We start from the raw sequence: 9166 nt of genomic DNA on the forward strand, positions 1-9166 counted from the left end.
CAAATGCAGGTTCTGATTTCTATCCCATCCTCCCATAGGCTCTTGTCAAAGGTCTCAGTCATTAAGCAAATATTAGGTGAATACCTTGTATGCTCCAGGTTTTCTGATTGGTATAGGGAATAAAATGGTAAGCAAAGCAGATATGCAATCTCCCCTCACAAAGCATAGACTCCATGGTAGAGATGGATATCCATCTGGTGTAAAGTTACAACTGCCGCAGATAACAGACACAGGCATGTCAAAAAGACTGAGACTGCTTGCACACATATCATTGTAACTTGGGACTCAGAACTAAGGCCACCTACATCAGCAAGACTGCATGATTTATTCCAGTGATTCCTGCCCAGGGAGCTACGACTATACACTGGTAAATATCTTTATTGTTTGCTTTAGGAACTTCCTTAAAAAATCAATTTATCTGAACTTTAGCTGCTCAAACAGTCAATGTCTCAGGATAACAGAACTCTTCACTGTATAACTCCTTGCTTCAAGACCCCCAGCTCACTCTCAATTCACTACTTCTAAATGATTAAATAAAGAACTTTGCCTGATCTCAACTGGATCCCCTTAAAACCATTTGAGTCAAGACCTCAAAACTCTTATCATATCAGCTCCTGACTTCCCCTTTCTGAGACATTTCTAAGTTTTACTTGAGTGACAGGTTATGCTGGTGGTCTTTTGGAGAGGCTATACTCAATAAATCATGACAAGCTGATAGAGGCTATGAAATCAAAACACGGGGAAAAGAGTGGGTAGCAAGAGACCTGGTCTAGAATGAGAGTGGGGAAGGAGAGCTCAGAAACCTCTAGAGTAAACGATGTTGGAACTGAAAATTCAACACCGAGGAGGAATTAACTAGATAAAGAGTGAAGGAGGATCTCTCTTGCCTTTGCACTTCCAAGATGACCAAGAAAAGAATAATGACCAAAAACAAGAATAATGGTCGGACCAAGAAGGGCCTCGGCCACGTGCAGCCTATTCGCTGCACCAACTGTGCTTGGTGCCTGCCCGAGGATAAGTTTACTAAGAAGTCTTTATTTAGAACATCATAGCGCTCGCAGCCTTCAGGGACATTTTTGAAGCGAGTGTCTTTGATGCCATGTGTTCCCAAGCTTCCATTACTGCATGCATTGTGCAATGCATCGTAAGGTAGTCAGGAATCTCTCGGAAGCCCCGAAAGACTGAACACCTGTATCCTCGATTTAGACGTCCAGGTGCTACCCCATGTCCTCCTCCAAAGCCCAAGTAAGAATCCAAGTCCTTAAAGATTAAAGAAATACTGGGTTCTCTGAAATGACAATAAAATGGAAATTATACTTAAAAAAAAAAAAAACAGAGCAAAGGAGGGAGAGAACAGAGCGAAGGAGGGAGAGTGTTCCAGGCAAAGGCGTTGAATTGGGAGAGGACTGTATTTTTCTAGAATGGAAAGAAGTCTACAGGGGCTGGAGCAGCAAGAAGGATAGGAGGAAATGAAGGGTAGGAGGAAAAGTCCAAAGGATGGGCAGAACCAGCCAGGTCATAAGGACCCCACACTATGTACTGAAGACTGGAGCTCTTATTTCTGAAAGAAAAGGGCCACGACTGAAGACCTTACAGCAGAAGAGTGATAGGATCTGATTTGACACTTTAAAAAGCTCACTCTGGCTGCTGGGTGGATGGAGTGATTGTAGAGAGCAAAAGTTAATGAGACATAGTTAAGAACTGCTGTAGAACTCAAAAAAAAAAAAAAAGCTAAGATGGAATTCGCCACCTGTATTGTAATCCAAGTCCGTCCTACACTCCCAGTTTAGCTTTTCACCATAGCCTGCTACCCTAGTCTAACTTAGACCATTCTCCTTTTTTGGCTGAACCACGCTGGCATGTGAGATCTTAGCTTCCTGACTAGGTATTGAACCTGTGCCCCCTGCATTGGAAGGCAGAGTCTTATGCACTGGACTGCCAGAGAAGTTCCTAATCTAGACCATTCTAAATCAACTCTAGGACCTAACTAGTTCTCTGATTTCCATATCCTGTTCTATAAAATGGGAGAAATAATAACATATATACTTCTCGTTTAACTCAACAAATACTTTTGAGCAATTGTCATATGTCCAACATGTGCTAAGTCCCAGAAATTTACTCATGAGCAAAAGCAAGACAAGACAAACATATCCTGCCCTGCAAAGCCATCAGATCAAGTGAAACAAAGCATATCAAAGCTCTCTGAAAACTGTGAAACTTTAGGTATCATATATATTTTTATTTTCTGTTTATTTGCTATTTTGACACCTGAGGTTTGACAGAAAACAGCAAAGTTCTGTAAAGCGATTATGCTTCAATAAAAAGTAAATGAATTTAAAAAAATTAAAAAGCCTTTCTGGAGATAGACTGTTCCTCCTGGAGCTAGCAAACTTAAGAGATAGCCAAGGGCTTCCAGGTGACTCAAGTGGTAAAGAACCACTGCAGGCTGCAGTCCATGGGGTCACAAAGAGTTGAACACAACTTAGTGACTGAGCAGCTCCAAGAACCTGTCTGGGAGCACACCTTTGATATACCAACAAACCAATTAGAGCCGTCCTCTATCAGGCCTCACACCCCAGCAGACAATATCCCTCTGCCTTAATCATCCTAGGCCAGGTGGCAGGTGACTAGGACTTCTCTGGTGGTTCAGATGGTAAAGAGTCTGTCTGCAATGCAGGAGATGAGGGTTAAACCCCTGGGTTGGGAAGATCTCCTGGAGAAGGAAATGGCAACCCACTCCAATGTTCTTTCCTGGAGAATTCCCACAGACAGAGGAGCCTGCTGGGCTACAGTTCTTGGGGTTGCAAAGAGTCGGACATGACTGAGTGACTGACACTATACTTTGGAGCCCACAGAAACAAGACTGTTTACCCTGGGATGCCTTGACTTTCCCCTAGAAACTGCAAAAAATTTCTAGCCTCAGCCTTCCTCCTTTTTCCTGTCTTCTGCTTGAAGATAAAACCCACATTCTGGTGCTTTTCCTGTGACCCTGTATGGCAACAGTGACTCCAGTCTAGACCCATGAGTATAATAAATTTGGTTTTCTTGTGATCTCCTGTGGCTGCCCTTGACTGACCATCACATAAAAGCACGTAGAAGACTGCATTAACACTTTTGATTGCAAGTAACTAAAACACAAATCAAGCACCATGAAAAAAAGGAAATTTTTTAACTCACGTAGGGGACAGTCTAGGAGTATCCTAGTCTGATACATAATTGTATCTATGACATCAAAGAATGACCTGAGGGATCCATATCTTTCTCCATCACTTAGGCTGTTTCCACATCACGGACCAAATGGCCACCAGCAGTGAAAGGACAGTCTCGAGAGAAAGACTCCATCTCTCATGAGAGCCCTAAGAGGAAAGTTCAGGGCAGAAATCTGATTGCGTCTGGTTTAGATCATGTGCCTGCCCATGGTGTTGGTCTTGAGGTAGCATTCTCTCAGGGCCTGGATCACATGCGCATTCCTGGTGGAAGTAATTGGGTGAGTCAGTTCTCCTGAGCAATGTTTCTAAGGGTTGGTGTGAGGGAAGATGGGTTCCCTAGTGGGAGGTTTCTGGGCAAAGAACAACCACAGCAACAAGTTCACAACAAAGATGTTGCAGACACACACTAGGATTAATAATTAGGATCTGAATATCTGATGTCTGATAGCCTTTATGAGCCTCAACATAAATAGTAGAGAGGAAGTAAGGAAAATAAGAGAAAGAGCAAAATGGAATAATAATAGCTAGAGGATGACATTATGAGAGCCAGGCTGATGACTTTCCAGATAAAAGAGAGCTGGAGATGTTTTTAGTCTGAGGAAGTTGGACTGAAACACACTGGAGAGAAAGGGAAAAAATCAGTGGGAAAAGGTCAAGGAGGAGAAAAAAATAGAGAACATAATGAGAGAATTTTAGATTGGAGGAGGGATATCTCAGCTTTTGACACAGGAAAGAAAAAGGTTTTGATGGCTATGGATGTACCATACTTAAAAATCATCTATTTTTTAAAGAAAATTTACTGCTTGAACCATCTCTTATATAGGAGTCATCTTAACATTTTTTCCGTAATTTACTTGAAGCACTTTTTAGTGTTATACGAAATAATGGTGCTTCTTATACTCAATACTCACTTAGATTTGATGAAATTTGGTGGGTAATTGTATCAGTAATTGATCATCCCCATGCTCTTCGTTGGAGAAGGCAATGGCACCCCACTCCAGTACTCTTGCCTCTAAAATCCCATGGACAGAGGAGCCTGGTGGGCTGCAGTCCATGGGGTCGCTAAGAGTCAGACACAACTGAGCGACTTCACTTTCACTTTTCACTTTTATGCATTGGAGAAGGAAATGGCAACCCACTCCAGTGTCCTGGCTGGAGAATCCCAGGGACAGAGGAGCCTGGTGGGCTGCCGTCTATGGGGTCACACAGAGTTGGACACAACTGAAGCGACTTAGCAGCATGCTCTTCGTATTCTGAGCAGATGAAGTAAGAGATGCAGAGACATTGTTTGCCAGCAGGGATGGGGTTGAAATTTAGATAAGGTCAGTTCAGCCCTGGCTCTGAATTGACTATCGGTTCCATCAGTTACTTCAGAGTCAGGGCTGAACTGATCTCATCTCTATTTCAACCCTTCCGAGTGTCTCCGACGGGTATGGAGTTTGATTCTAAATGCGATTTTGCCTTCCTACTGTCTGGTTGGGGCCTCTCCTTTACCCTTGAATATGGAGTATCTTTTTTTGGTGGGATTCAACATTCTCCTCTCTATGGTTGCTCAGCAGCGAGCTGCAATTTTGAAGTTCTCCCAGAAGATAAGCACACATCCTTCTACTCCATCATCTTACAGTGTCAAACAACCTCTCTATATCTCTTACTTCATCTGCTCTGAGTACGAAGAGCATGGGGATGGTCAAACAATTACTGATACAATTACCTACCAAATTTCATCACATCTAAGTGATTACTGATTATCAGAAGCACCATTATTTCATATAACACTAAAAAATGCTTCAATTATGGACAAAAATGTTGACAATTCCTATTTAAAGATTCAAGAAGTAAATTGTCTTTAAAAAAATGACTCTTGGCTCCACCAGTTACTGTGCTTCCCTGGTGGCTCAGATGGTAGAGAATCTGCCTGCAATGCAGGAGACCCAGGTTCAGTCCCTGGGTTGGGAAGATCCCCTGGAGAAGGAAATGGCTACCTATTCCTGTATTCTTGCCTGTAGAATTTCATGGACAGAGGAGCCTAGCAGGTTACAGTCCATGGGGTTGTAGAGTCAGAGTGACTAACCCTTTCACTTTCACTTTCCACCAGTTACTAGTGAGATCCTTGGTCAAGTTTTACATCCCTATGCTTCAATTTTCTCATCTATAAAATAGGAGTACCTAAATATGAAAGTTATGACCAACCTAGACAGCATATTAAAAAGCAGAGATATTACTTTGTCAACAAAGGTCCATCTAGTCAAGGCTATGCTTTTTCCAGTAGTCATGTATGGATGTGAGAGTTGGACTATAAAGAAAGCTGCTGCTGCTGCTAAGTCACTTCAGTCATGTTAGACTCTGTGCGACCCCATAGACAGCAGCCCACCAGGCTCCCCAGTCCCTGGGATTCTCCAGGCAGGAACACTGGAGTGGGTTGCCATTTCCTTCTCCAATGTATGAAAGTGAAAAGTGAAAGTGAAGTCGCTCAGTTGTGTCTGACTCTTCTCAACCCCATGGACTTCAGCCTACGAGGCTCCTCCATCCATGGGATTTTCCAGGCAAGAATACTGGAGTGGGGTGCCATTGGAAACTGAGCACTGAATAATTGATGCTTTTGAACTGTGGTGTTGGAGAAGACTCTTGAGAGTCCCCTTGAACTGCAAGGAGATCCAACCAGTCCATCCTAAAGGAGATCAGTCCTGGGTGTTCACTGGAAGGACTGATGCTGAGGCTGAAACGCCAATACTTCGGCCACCTGATGTGAAGAGCTGACTCACTTGAAAAGACCCTGATGCTGGGAAAGATTGAGGGCAGGAGGAGAAGGGGACGACAGAGGATGAGGTGGTTTGGATGGCATCAGCGACTCAATGGACATGGGTTTGGGTGAACTCCGGGAGTTGGTGATGGACAGGGAGGCCTGGCGTGCTGTGGTTCATGGAGTCACAAAAAGCTGGACACAACTGAGCGACTGAACTGAACTGAACCTGTATATTTGGAGACTAAATGAATTAAATGTGTGGGAAAAAATTTAACATGTTGCCTGCAGCATAGAGGCTTCGAGTAAAAGTTTGTTGCTGTGTTTTTAATTTTATCTTTGGTGTGGAAGATGTGTGCATGTTTGGAAGGGCTGTGTTTCATTGCTGTGTTTTAATTTTATTTTTGGTTTGGAGATGTGTGCATGCTGGGAAGGGCTGCCATGGCAAGTGGGAGTGAAACTGCACACCTCAGATGGGATTTGCATCTTCCAACTGAAGCTGCATGACTCATCTCCAGACTTAATGAAACTCAACTTCTTTATGTTTAAGTGCAGAAGGCATTCCGTGAGAGGCAAAGTGCTAGGTAAAAGTAGGTTTATTTATATCCTTTGTAAAGAGGTTGCAGGAAATGGGGCTTGAGAGAATGGTCATGTCCCAGGTCTCACAAAGTTCCTTGGCTTCCTGCAGGAAAGAATTCAAGAATGAGCCATAGTAAAGTGAAAACAGAGATGCACACTCCATAGGCAGAACACAGGTCCATTTCAAAAGGCAAGAGCAACCCCCTAGTGTGGGGGTGGTTAATTTTTACCAGCTGGGTTATTTCCTAGGCTAATGAGTGGGAGAATTGTTCCAGCTATTTGGGGGAAGGGGTGAGAATTTGCAGGAATTGGATCACCACCTACTTTTTGGCCTTCTAGTGTTGGCCTTGGAACTTTCATGGCATCTGTAGGTGTGTCATTTAGCATGCTGGTGTGTTACAGTGAGCATGTAACGAGACTCAGGGCCTACTGGAAATCAAATCTGCCATCGTGGGCCTAGTAGATTCTAAGCAGTTTATGTTGTATCCTCAGTAGCTCTGTCTGTCTTTTGATGGTTGTTCCCTGCCCACTTCCTTCCTGTCTCAGGAGAGAGAACTAAGAACAAGAGGGGAACCATCTGAGAGTTGAAACAGTACATCTACAGCATCGCTGTTTGCCCAGTGCTATCAGGACCTCCCACTGATCAGGTGTCGGGTGGTGATGGCAGGCTGTACCACCTGAGGTTGGCTGAGTGAGGGCATGTCGCCGCTGCTGCTGGTCCTTTGCTTACCGTTCTCTTGCTGAGAGCACCTCTCCCAAAAGCCGTTCAGCTCCTGCCTCACTTCACTCAGACTCTTCCACCAATGTTATTTCTACAGTGATGCCTCCCTAGTCACCCTCCTGAGACTAACACTCTACCTCATCCTGATTGGTTGTTTTCCTTTTTATTTCTTTTATGGGGACCAGGAAGTGAAGAGGAACTAAAGATCCTCTTGATGAAAATTAAAGAAGAGAGTGAAAAACCTGCCTTAAAACTCAACATTCAAAAAACTAAGATCATGGCATCCGGTCCCATCACTTCACAGCAAATAGATGGGAAAACAGTGGAAACAGTGACAGACTTTCTTTTCTTGGGCTCCAGAATCACTGCAGATAGTGACTGCAGCCATGAAATTAAAAGACACTTGTTCCTTGGAAGGAAAGTTATGACCAACCTAGACAGCATATTAAAAAGGAAAGGTATTACTTTGCCAACCAAGGTCCATCTAGTCAAAGCTATGGTTTTTCCAGTGGTCATGTATGAATGTGAGAGTTGGACTATAAAGAAAGCTGAGCGCTGAAGAATTGATGCTTTTGAACTGTGGTGTTGGAGAAGACTCTTGAGAGTCCCTTGGACTGCAAGGAGATCCAACCAGTCAATCCTAAAGGAAATCAGTCTTGAATATCATTGGAAGGATTGATGCTGAAGCTGAAGCTCCAATAATTTGGCCACCTCATTCAAAGAGTTGACTCATTTGAAAAGACCCTGATGCTGGCAAAGATAGAAGGTGGGAGGAAAGGGGGATGACAGAGGATGAGATGGTTGGATGGCATCATCAACTCAATGGACATGAGTTTGAGCAAGCTCCAGAGGTTGATGATGGACAGGGAGGCCTGGTATGCTGCAGTCCATGGGGTCATAAAGAGTCAGACATGACTGAGTGACTGAACTGAATTGGACCACTTTTAAGGTCTTTACTGAATTTGTTACAATATTGCTTCTGTTTTATGTTTTGGTTTTTTGGCCACGAGGAATGTGGAATCTTATCTCCTCAACTAGGACTCGAACCTGCACCCCCTGCATTGGAAGGCAAAATCTCAATTGCTGGACTGCCAGGAAAATTCCAGCTTTAGCATACGATGGCCTTTAGGGGAGGAAGAAATCCTACTTCCTCTCTTTGAGGTTCTCAGCTGGGGTCCTTGTAACAAAGTGAAGTTTCTCAGTGTGCCCGACTCTTTGTGATCCCATGGACTGTAGTCTACCAGACTCCTCCATCCATGGAATTTTCCAGGCAAGAGTACTGAGCGGGTTTTCTTTCTTCAGGGGATCTTCCCAACCCAGGGATTGAACCCAGGTCTCCCGCATTGGAGGCAGATGCTTTACTGTCTGAGCCACCAGGGAAACCTGTAACAAAAGACAGTTTAAAAGACAAAAACAAACAGAAGTTTATTAACATGTGTATACCTGGGCTTCCAGGTGGCACAGTGGTAAAGAATCCATTTGCCAATGCAGGAGAAGCGAGAGATGCAGGTTCTATCCCTGGCTTGGGAAGATCCCCTGGAGAAAGAAATGGCAACCCACTCCAGTATTCTTGCCTGGGAAATTCCACAGACAGAGGAGCCTGGGGGCTACAGTCCATGGGGTCACAAAGATTTGGACATGAATGAGCGATTAAATAGCTGCAGCAGCAGCGTGCCTCATATACAGAGAGAAACTCTGGGAAGAGTGACTCAGAAGTGGTTTAGAATTTGGACTTAAACATTATCTTCCACTACAACAAAAGAAGAAAGGTGGGAGGGGAGGTGGCAAGTTAAGGGAAGGTGACTAGGAAAATATAATAAACAAGAGTAAGTCTTGCTTTGCAGAGTGACATCTGCGCCTTCCTTCTCTATGGAGAAGAGGTTTCTGTGATTTAGAGTCCTCTTCTCCCTGGTACAG

General features: G+C 43.9%; 1 pseudogene; it reads left to right on the forward strand.

Annotated features, from left to right (window-relative positions):
* Window positions 1-902: 902 nt before the first annotated feature.
* Window positions 903-1249, forward strand: LOC102283059 (small ribosomal subunit protein eS26-like; annotated as a pseudogene).
* The last annotated feature ends 7917 nt before the right edge of the window (window positions 1250-9166 follow it).

The sequence above is a fragment of the Bos mutus genome, chromosome 5 (genome assembly GCF_027580195.1).
Source record: "Bos mutus isolate GX-2022 chromosome 5, NWIPB_WYAK_1.1, whole genome shotgun sequence".
NCBI lineage: Eukaryota > Metazoa > Chordata > Mammalia > Artiodactyla > Bovidae > Bos > Bos mutus.